Here is an 11,002-nt window from a genome sequence, read left to right on the forward strand (position 1 = left end):
TGGTGGTAGATGTTTGTGTTTTTCTAGCTGGTATTAAACTTCACTGGAGTACTGCTGCAGGCCCAAGATGGAAAACTCATCATGGGAACATGGTGATGTGTTTAAGTGTCAGGCAGCTGGAAGCTCAGAAGCCCCAGATACAACTTTCAGGTTAAATAGCCTAGACTAATTGAAGTGCAGGTAAATTAGTATTACATTCAATGCTTGCAATGCAGTCTCCTTTACTTTTGGGATTTAAGAAAACAACACAGACTGTGTGACTGCTTTGCGAAACACCTCCTCTGCATCTCTAAAAATGATCCACAAATTTCCAGTTGCCTACCACTTCAACACACCACGTTCCAATGACATTTCTCTCTCAGGCCTGCTACAGTACTCCAGCAAAGCTCAACACAAGCTGGAAAAACAAACATCTGGTGCCTAAGGACTCAGGGCCCAGCATTGATTTTAACAATTTCAGAGTGTGAACACCTGCCATATTCGTTACCCACTTCCACACCCCAAGATCTTGCACTGTATAGGTTGCTCCAGAACAACCAACCTATTTCAAACTATTCACAGTTCCCATTATTTCACCCATCAGCAGTCACTTCTTCCCCAGCTTACAATTCCTTTATTGCTTCCTTCTGTTAACCTCTCTGCATGCACCATCTCCATCTATTCAGCCCACTGCTTCCTTCCATGCCCTGCCCATTATCAGCATAAATACCACCATTTAGCAGTTGCCTCCAGATCTAGGGGTGAATCAACTCAAAACAGTAACTGTGTTTTCTCTCCACAAATGAATTATAAAGTTTAGAATAGGAAAGAGAAAGATGTGGTACCTCCAAATCAATTTGCTCATTTGTGCAGGTGAACAACAAGCGAGTGGGTTCTCATTTCTCAACAGGTTGAGAAAAAAAATACCTCCACACCATAATATCGATTTCTGCAATTCAACTCTGAAACCGGAATGGGGAAACTGTGCCAGCTGCCTTCTCGTTACAAACTGCTGAGACCCAAAAGATAACTTGAAAATTTTTTTTTCAGATTTCCTTGTGGGCCAGGAGACAAACCCGGGCCCTCAAAAAAGATTTAAAATTCTTTCTACTCACTACAACTGCTCTCCAAACCTTACACCTGACATATCCAAAGTCTTGCCAACTCTGGTTCAAAATATTCCTAAAGTAATCTGATTTTCTGCCCACACTGCTGCAACTGACCACCTGACACTCTCATACTGGTCGCTAATTATTTTCCGCACAAGTGGAAAGCTAATTTCGACTGGATTGTCGCTCCCAAACACGAATTTACAGGAACACCCCAGAAAGAAAACAAACGGAGGAGACACAGCTGAACTATACACCGATACTGGTGGAGCAAGTCTTCCGCCCCGCAGGCATACGCCGTGGCTGGTGGAGCAGGACTTCCGCCCCGCAGGCGAAACGCGCCATGAACAGGTCACAGAGAATTGACGTCGCTCTCATTATATCAATCGGATTGTGCGCCAGCGCCAGAACCACGAAGTGGCTACCGCTGGGACTGCAGGCAGTTCTATGGAATGAGCAGGATTTCTGGCAAAAGTGAAAGGGTTGAACGAAGAAAGGTGGAATGGACTATAGGATGGGTTTTGAAGTCACAGAGTTAAACCACACTGATACAGACCCTTTGGTCCAACCCATCCATGCCCCTTCCTAATCATATACCCACCCAGGTGCCTTTTAAATGATGTAATTCTACTTGCTCCCATCACCTCCTGTGGAAGCTCCTTCCATGGACGCACCGTCCTCACGTGAGAAATTTGCTCCTCAGGTCCATTTAAAATCTCTCCTCTCACCTTAAATCAATGTCCTCTGGTGTTGAACTCCCCTATCCTGGGAAAAAGACTTTGGCTTTTCACCTGATCCATGCACTCATTATTTTATAAGGTCACACCTCAGCCTCTGACTCTGCAGGAAAGCAAGGCCCACCTATTTAACCTATCCCTACAACTCAAACTTTCCAACCCTGGCAACATTCTTGTAAATATTTTCTGAACCATTTCTAGTTTCGTTGCATCTTTCCCATAGCAGTGAGATCAAATGAAAACATAGCCACAAGATTTGTGAACACGGCCCAATCCATCTCAGAAACCAGCCTTCCATCCATTGACAGTATCTATACTTCCTGTTGCTGTAGAAAAGCAATCAACAAAGTCAAAGAACCCTTCCGTCCCGTTATACTGTTTTCCACCCCCTTTCGTGAGGCAGAAGATATAGAAGTTTGAATATACGTACGAATATATTCAAGAACAGCTTCTTTCTTCCTTGCTGTTATCAGACTTTTGAATGGACATCTCAAGTGTTAATTATGATCTCTCTCTCTCTCTGCACCTTCTCTGCAGCCATAACACTGTATTCTGCAACCTGTTCTGCCATCTTGATACACTTTGTATGGCATGATATGCCTGTGTAGCACAAAAAGCAACATTTTTCACTATCTCAATACATGTGATAATAATAAATCAATCAATCAGAATGGAATGCAGTATTCCAAAAGTGGCCTAACCAATGTCCTGTACAGCTGCAACATGACATCCCAACTCTTATAGTCAATGCACTGATCAATTAAGGCAAGTGTGCCAAATGCCTTCTTCACCACTCTGTCTGCCTGCAGCTCCACTTGCAAGGAACTATGCGCATGCACCCCTGCAGCCCTTTGCTAAGCAACATTCGCCAGGGCCTTACCATTAACTGTATAAGTCCTGCCCTGATTTGTCTTAGTAAAATGCAACAATCTTTATTAAATTAAACTCCACCTGCCACTCCTGGGCCCATTGGCCTATCTGGTCAAGGTCCCATTATAAGATAACCTTCTTCACTGTCCACAATACCACTGATTTTGGTTATTTGCAAACTTACTAACCATACCTCCTATATTCACATCCAAAACATTTATATAAATGATGAAAAGCAGTGGACCTAGCAATGATCCTTGCAGCAAACCGCTGGTCACAGTCTCCAGTCCAAAAAGCAAACCTCCAACGCCACCCTCCATCTCCTACCTTCAAGCCAATTTTGCATCCAAGTGGCTAGCTCCCCCATGATTCCATGTGATCTAACCGTGCTAAGCAGTCTACCATGCTGAACCTTGTCGAACACCTTACTGAGTTTGTATAGACAATGCTTACTGCTCTGCCTTCATCAATCTTCTTTGGTACCTCTTCAAAACCACTCAATAAAGTTAGTGAGACACATATTCTTGAGCACAAAACCAAGTTGACTATCCCTAATCAGTCCTTGCCTTTCCAAACGCATGTACATCCTGTCCCTCAGAGTCCCCTCCAATAACTTACCCACCACTGATGTCAGTCTCGCCAGTTTATAATTTCCTGGCTTTCACTTACCACTTTTGTTAAACAAAGGCACCGCATTTGCAACCTCCGGTCTTCCGGCACCTCCCCCGTGGATATCAATGATATAAAACTCTTAGCAAGGGACCCAACAATCTCTTCCCTAGCTTCCCAAAATGTTCTGGGATACACCTCATCCACAGATTGAATTTTAAGACATCCATCACCTCATGTTCTGTAATTTGGATACTATTGAAGTTATTACTATTTATTTCCCCAAGTTCTTAAGCTTTCATAACCTTCTCCACAGTAAATACTACCTTGAAATTCTTTTTTAGTATCTCATCAATCACCTGTGGTTACACTTGTTGATTTTTAACGGGCCCTATTTTATCCCTGGTTACTCTTTTGCCTTTAATGCATTTGTAGATTCTCTTTGGACCCTATTTGTCAAAGATTTCCCATGCCCCCTTTTTGCCCTCCTGACTTCCTTCTTAATTATACTGATACTGCCCTTATATTCCAATAGGGATTCACTCAGTCCCAGCTATCTATAGCCGACATATGCCTCCTTCTTCTTCTTGACCTCAATTTCTCTAGTCATCCAGCATTCTCTACACCTACCAGCCTTGCCTTTCACAATAACAGGAACGTAATATCTCCTAACTCTCGTTATCTCATTAAAGGCTTCCCCTTTTCCAACCGTCCCTTTACCTGCAAATAGCCTCTCCCAATCAACTTTTGAAAATGCTTGCCTAATGCCATCAAAATTGGCCTTCCTCCAAATTAGAACTTTAACTTTTAGATCAGTTCTGTACTTTTCCATCACTACTTTAAAACTAATAGAATTAAGATCACTGGCCCAAAGTGCTCCCCCACTGACACCTCAATCATTTCCCGTGCCTTGTTTCCAAAGAGAAGGTCCAGTATTTCTACTGTAGGTACATCCACATACTGAATAAGAAAATTTTCTTGCACATGCTTAACAAATGCCTCTCCATCCAAGTGCTTAAAACTATGACAATCCCAGCCTATATTTGGAAAAGTAAAATCCCCTACCGTTATATCCCAATTATTCTTCCAGATATCTGAGATCTCCTTACATATTTGCTTCTCAATTTCCTGCTGACGGTTGGGGTGTCTTTAGTACAATCCCAAAAAGGTGATCATTCTATTATTTCTGAGTTCCACCCAAATAACTTCCCTGCTGTTTTCACAGGAACATCCTTCCTAAGTATAGTTGTAATGTTATTGTTAACCAAAATGCCACTCCCCTCCTCTCTTGCCCCCCTTTCTATCCTCCCAATAGCATTTATTCCCTGCAAGACGAAACGATCAGTTCTGCCTCTCCCTGAGCCATGTTTCTGTAAAGCTATGATATGCCAGTCCCATGTTTCCAACCATGCCCTGAGTTCATCTGCCTTAACTGTCAGGCCTGTTGCATCGAAATAAATGTGGTTTAATTTTTGAATTCTGAAGAATGGTCCTGACCTGAAACGTTAGCTTTTCTGTTCCTCTGTTACTGCCAGGCCTGCTGTATTGCTCCAACTCTACACTTTGTTATCTCTAACTCCAGCATCCGCAGTTCTTGCTATTTCTCTGCAGTTTAATTTATCAGTCGTACCTCATTCTCTGCCTTGCTTTTGCCTGCCTTGAATATTTAACTTGCTTCTCTTCTGTACTGTAGCAGCCTCAGGCTTCTAATTTATTTCGATCTCTTTGGATCTCCCACCCCAGCTCTTCACTATGATCTATACTAGATCTCAATGATCCAAAAATGTGATTCTTGCCCTCTGCACCAGCTCCTCAGCCATGCATTCACCTGCCCTATCCTCCTATTTCTACTCTCACTGGCGCATGGCACCTGGAGTAATCCAGATATTACTACCATCAACGACATACTTTTTAACCTCCTGTCGAATTTGCTATTTTGTCTCTGCAGAACCTCCTCTTTCTCTTCCAATGGCATTGTTTTCAATATATACAACAATCTTTTGCTGGTCGCTATCCCCTTTGAGAATATTCTGCATCCTTTCCAAAACATGGGACAGCACGGTGGCTCAGTGGTTAGCACTGCTCCCTCACAGCGCTGGGGGCCTGGGTTTGATTCCAGCCTCGGGCAACTGCCTGTGTGGAGTTTGCACGTTCTCCCCGTGCCTGCGTGGATTTCTTCTAGGTGCTCCAGTTTCCTCCCACATTCAAATGATGTGCAGGTTAGGTGGATTGGCCATGCTAAATTGTTTGCAGTGTTCAGGGATATGTAGCTTTGGTGAGTTATAGGGGGATGGGAGATAACAAGTTGTAGAGCCGGTTGAACACAGCAGGCAAAGCAGCATCAGAGGAGCAGGAAGGCTGACGTTTCAGGCCTAGACCCTTCTTCAGACAAAAAATGGGATGGGTTGGGGCGGGATGCTCCAAGAATCGGTGTGGACTTATTGGGCTGAAAGGCCTGTTTCCACACTGTAGGATTCTATGATCTTCTACATCCTTGACCCTGACAAAAGGGAAGCAACACACCATTCTGATGTCTTGCTGTTGGCTACAGAAATATCTGTCTGTGCCTCTGACTAGAGGGTCTCCATTCACAATTGATTGTTTGGAACCTGACATACTCCTCATTCTGTAGAACTAGTCACGGTAATGTCTGTGCTATATTCCCTGAGAGATCATCACCCTTACATTTTCCAAAACAGTATACTTATTTGAGATTGGAATTGCCCCAAGAGACACCTGCACTACCTGCCTACCCCAGCTACCTTTCCTAGTGGTAACCAATGTAGCTGTCTATATCTACTGTTTTTTTACCTTCCTGAAACGGCTATCTGTCACACCCCTAGGTCCTGTAAATTCCTCACTGCCTCTAACTGCCACTCCAACTGATCCACGCAATCTGATAGGATTTGCACCCAAACATAATTCCTGCATAATCTCCAGGAACATTCAAATTGTCTCCAATCTCCAAATCTGACAGAAAGAACACTCTACAGAAAGCACCTTAAACAGTCTATAGATCCAGCATGTAGCCAAAAACCAAACACAACATGTTTTCTCGAAAACTCAGCATTAGCGCAATAAAGATGTCTTGGATGGGAAAGTGTGCGGGGAGGGAGGAGTTACATCTGATGGACAAAGGATACCTTCCAAAGACTTCCTTGCTATTTACCCTTTTTATGTGCTAGTTTAACACGCCAACTGCATTATGGTGTGGGCTGGGTAATATCGCAGTCAATTGAACTTTTGATGAATCACATATATATTCCAGCAGATGCTGGAAATCATAAACAAAAGCAGAAATTGCTGGAGAAACTCAGCAGGTCTAGCAGCACCTGTAGAGAGAAAGCAGAATTAAAATTTCAGGTCCAGTGACCTTTCTTCAGAATGGATTTACTTAAACAGATTGGGTGGGATGCAGACTGCGGCATCTGTTCAGCCTCCATATTAAACTGGGAAATGACAGGCGGTGTTGGGGGGTGGGGGTGTGAGGAGGTAGCGAGGAACAACTGACAAACGGATGGTAGCCTTAAACTGCATGAGCTTCCCCTGCCACAGCTGAAATCGCACCCTCCAAGGCCATGTAATACCCAGCACCTTCAGCCAGCTACACAAAGACATAAGATCTCCCAGCTTGCCAACACCCACCTCAGGAAAAGCTGCCTTGACAGCTCAACTTTCAGGCCAGACCAGTATTGTGGGATGGATGATTGACCTCAGAAGCAGTAAATCTGTGAAGCGAAGACCTATGTGGAAAGTAGAATAAGAAAAACAGCTTGTGAAGTGTTCATGCTATGATAAAAGAGCTGGTATCCACCATCAGATAGGAGTCGGGTGAGCACCAACTGGATTCTTGTTCAACCGATGGATGATACTGAAAGAAATCATTCATAGTTTGCTTTCCATAGGCAAATATGAAGATTGATACTGCCCAAAAGTGCAGTATTCAACATTAATGCACTGAAAGACTCTTGTGATGCAGTGGGAATGACCCTGGGCCAGGGGTCCTGGTTTCAAGCCCCACTTGCTCCCTCTCTGCATTGACTCAGATTTGCATAATGTCTCAGGCGATGATTAATGTAGAACCTCTGACTTTCACCTTCTATCATCTGCCAGGGGTGACTGAGATCAAATGAAACTAGATAAAAGATGATAATTACATGTCAATTAAAGGGCAACTGGGTGAACATTTGACCAGGTGTTTATGTATGGAGAATGTTGAGGGCTAGAAAGGTGCAGTGGTAATGTCCCTACCTCTGATCCAGGAAGCCAAGTGTCAAGTCGCACGTGCTCTGGAGTTTGTTATAATGTCTCTGAACAGGTTGATTTTGAGAATATACATGGAGAATGTTGTGGTGTGACATGACAAGCCACCAGAAGACTCAAGTACAGGTTGTGATAATTTATTAAAGTGTATGCATGAAGACCCAGCCTTAGCCAGTCTAACACAGTACTTTGAAAAGTGTCCATCCTCTACGCATCTGCAATCATGCACAAACCTTCAGTCAAGTTTACAACATAAAATCACATTCTAAACAGATGTCCTTGGTTTCATTTCCTTGTTTCTGTGTATATATACACTAAGCATTGTTGTCATCCATGCAAGCTTCCCTAATTTCACTGATTGTGCACCCTAGGCTATTGCCCTGTTTCTGTCATCCATTCTTTTCACTTCCTGACTTTGTCTTTTGCCTTAGTAGCTTGATTGTGTCATTCCTTATCCTGTCTAAAGTACAACTTCTAACTTTCTGTTCTGCTTACATCTTAGTTTACTAAAAGACGCTAACTGAAACTGTTTAACTCTTTCAGGGAGCGAGTAATCAGTGCTGTTGGAGTTTTGTGATATGTGGCAACACAAGTGGATAAGGTCATAAAGAATGCATATGGCATGCTTGCCTCCATTGGTTGGGGCATTGAATATTAAACTTGGCAAGACATGTTGCAGCTGTACAAGTCTTTGGTCAGGCCAGATTTGGAGTACTGTCTATTATATGAAGTGTTGGAGAGGGTTCAGAAGTTTACCTGGATGTTGCCTGGATTGAAGTGTATTGGCTATAAGGAGAAGTTGGACAAACTTGGATTGCTTTCACTAGAGTTTTGGAGCTGAGGGCAACATGACAGAAGTAAATAAAATTATGAAAGGTATGGATAGAGTGGGTAGTTGGAACCTCTTTTCCAGGGTGGAAAAGTCCAGTACAAGATCACATAGGTTTAAGGTAAGAGGGGTTAATTTAAAAGAGATATGGGAGGAAAGCTTTTTAGACAGAGACTAGGAGGTGCCTGGAACACTCTGCCAGGGGAGACGATAGAGGTAGATATGATAGCAAAGTTTAAGAGACATTTGGATACACACATGAACAGGCAGAGAATAGAGGGGTATGGAGTGTTTGCCTGGCCTGCTGTGTTCCCACAGCTCCACGCTGTGTTATCTGTGGCTCCAGCATCAGCAGTTCTTGTTATCACTTGCATTCATGCAGCCCCTTTTTCTCACTTCACCCCACCCTGCCAACACTGCTTAGAGACTATAGTTTCTGCATGTACTCAAATAGAAGCCTTATAGGCATTTTTAAAAAAACATTACCATACCGGAATGGCACACAGAAGCCTAATCGGTAAGGTGGTTGGATCAGCAGCACCAGATCCTTATCAAAGAGGTTCATAAATTCAGGCAAATAATTTGTTGAGTAGCTGGCACAACATGACAGAAGATTGTCTTTATATGAGTATGATAGAGAACCAAAGGTGTCGTGCTGGAAGACGTTCCATGAGCTAAACTCCAGCAAAATTTATCAGAAGAGCACAAAGGTCACTGTGGTGGTTGGCATCTGAATTCTACTTCTGCAGTGGGACTCTTAGGCAGCACCAGGCAGCACCACCCATCCAGGGTGGATTCAATTCCACCCTTGGGCGACTGTGTGTGGAGTTTGCACATTCTCCCTGTGTCTGTGTGGGTTTCCTCCAGGTGCTCTGGTTTCCTCCAAAGGTTTGCAGGTTAGGTGGATTGGCCATGCTAAATTTCCCACAGTGTTTAGGGAGGTGATGGCTAGGTGGGTTAAATTGGGAAATGCAGGGTTACGGGGATACAGTAGGGGTTGGGTCTGGGTGAGATGTTCTTCAGAAGGTTTGTGTGAACTTGATGAGCCAAATGGCATACTTCTACATTGTGGGTATTCTATAAATATAACCCCCCATACTATAGGATGTGTGTCCAAGGCACTTCTGTAATTGTGCACTGTGCTAGATTGAAATGTGAATGGCTACTGTGATGCACTGCCATAGTGGCTTTATGTAAAAGGCTAACATTATTTGCAGGACAAGAGGGCCCACAGTGTCAGAAGGTGGCCGAGACTCAGGTGGGTCCAATGAGCAATTCAAAATGTTATGGATGCAGCTATGAGGGTTTTCAGGTTGTTTATCAGCTCATTGTTAGGCATAGTCAATCTTACATGGCAAGTGCTAACGCCTGTGGAAAAGGCACTAGGGAACATTGTGCCAACATAGAAGGTGGTACTGTTGGTTCACTGAACACAAAAGGAATGGTGGTATGAAGGAACATGAAAGTATTGGGGGTTGTGTAGTAAGGTCACCATAATTATGGTTAAAGACAGCGATGTGTACCTGAACATGCTTTCAGAATATCAAGGGTTAACTATATTTACCTTAGTGTCTCACATCATTCCAGCGGCTCTCACTCAATCCATCCCATCCCTGTTCACCTTGTCTTTTGGCTTCAGAAGGAAAAAGAGATGTTTGAGGGTGCATTAACCACATCTGACCAACTGACACTCTACCAATAGGCACCGTCAGAGGAGCGAGGACAGTCTAACCAGATCTCCAACAAAACCTCGCACTAACTGATGGTAGTCACTCTGACAAGTCCCACAGCTACCTGATGGCACTCTTACCCTGCCACGCAGTAGATTACGGCAGATTATTTTAATGAAACCCCAATTTTAAATTCTGCATTTGTTCCACATTCTCATTGGGCTTTCTCTGTGGTTTTCGACATCCTCTGGTTGGCTCACAACTAACTGTACCTCAGATAGTGCAGTATTCCATCATTGAAATATTGGCCCAAATAATAATAATAGAATGGGACTTGAATCTAATTTGATTGGTTTTATTTTGTTGTCACATGTACCAAAATACAGTAAAAAGTTTTGTTTTTGAGTGATACAGGCAGATCACAGCAAGCAAAGGATGTAGAGATCAAAAAGACTTAGAGCCATACAGGTTACATTGCAGGTTACATTATTTGAGGCCAGTGTCAATTCAACAGTCTGATTATGGCCAGAAAGAAGCTGTTCCTGAAACTGCTGGTGAATGTGTTCAGGCTTCTGTATCTTCTGCCTAATGGAAGAGGTTGTAGGAGGTCATTACCAGAGTGTGACGGGTCTTTGAAGATGTTGGCCACCTTTCTGTGGCAATGAGCCATGTAAATAGTCCATGGATGGATGATTGTCTTCTGTGATGGTCTGGACTGTGCACACCACCTTCTGTAGTTTCTTACAGTCCTGGGCAGAGCAGTTGTCGTACCAGGCTGTTATGTGCCCAGACAGAATGTTTTCAATGGTGCATATGTAGAAGTTGGCGAAGGACCTTACAAACATGCCAAATTTCCTAAGCCACCTGTGCCTTCTTGACTGTTGCAGCTATGTGGGAAGTCCAGGGACAGGCCATCATTTATCGTCACTCCAAGGA

The 11,002-nt window shown here is 43.4% G+C and overlaps 1 protein-coding gene across 2 annotated transcripts in view; it reads right to left on the minus strand.

Annotated features, from left to right (window-relative positions):
• LOC125449070 (progranulin-like) overlaps positions 1-4,860 on the minus strand; it is a 44,142-nt gene extending 39,282 nt beyond the window's left edge. The window contains exon 1 of one of the 2 annotated variants that reach the window (XM_048524701.2): positions 4,802-4,860. The gene's annotated coding sequence lies outside the window, so the exon portion shown is untranslated. Of the gene's footprint in view, positions 1-824; positions 1,341-4,801 lie in introns of those variants that run through there. The other variant, XM_048524696.2, reaches the window with a different exon arrangement.
• Positions 4,861-11,002: the final 6,142 nt, after the last annotated feature.

The sequence above is a fragment of the Stegostoma tigrinum genome, chromosome 2, assembly GCF_030684315.1.
Source record: "Stegostoma tigrinum isolate sSteTig4 chromosome 2, sSteTig4.hap1, whole genome shotgun sequence".
NCBI classification, from domain to species: domain Eukaryota; kingdom Metazoa; phylum Chordata; class Chondrichthyes; order Orectolobiformes; family Stegostomatidae; genus Stegostoma; species Stegostoma tigrinum.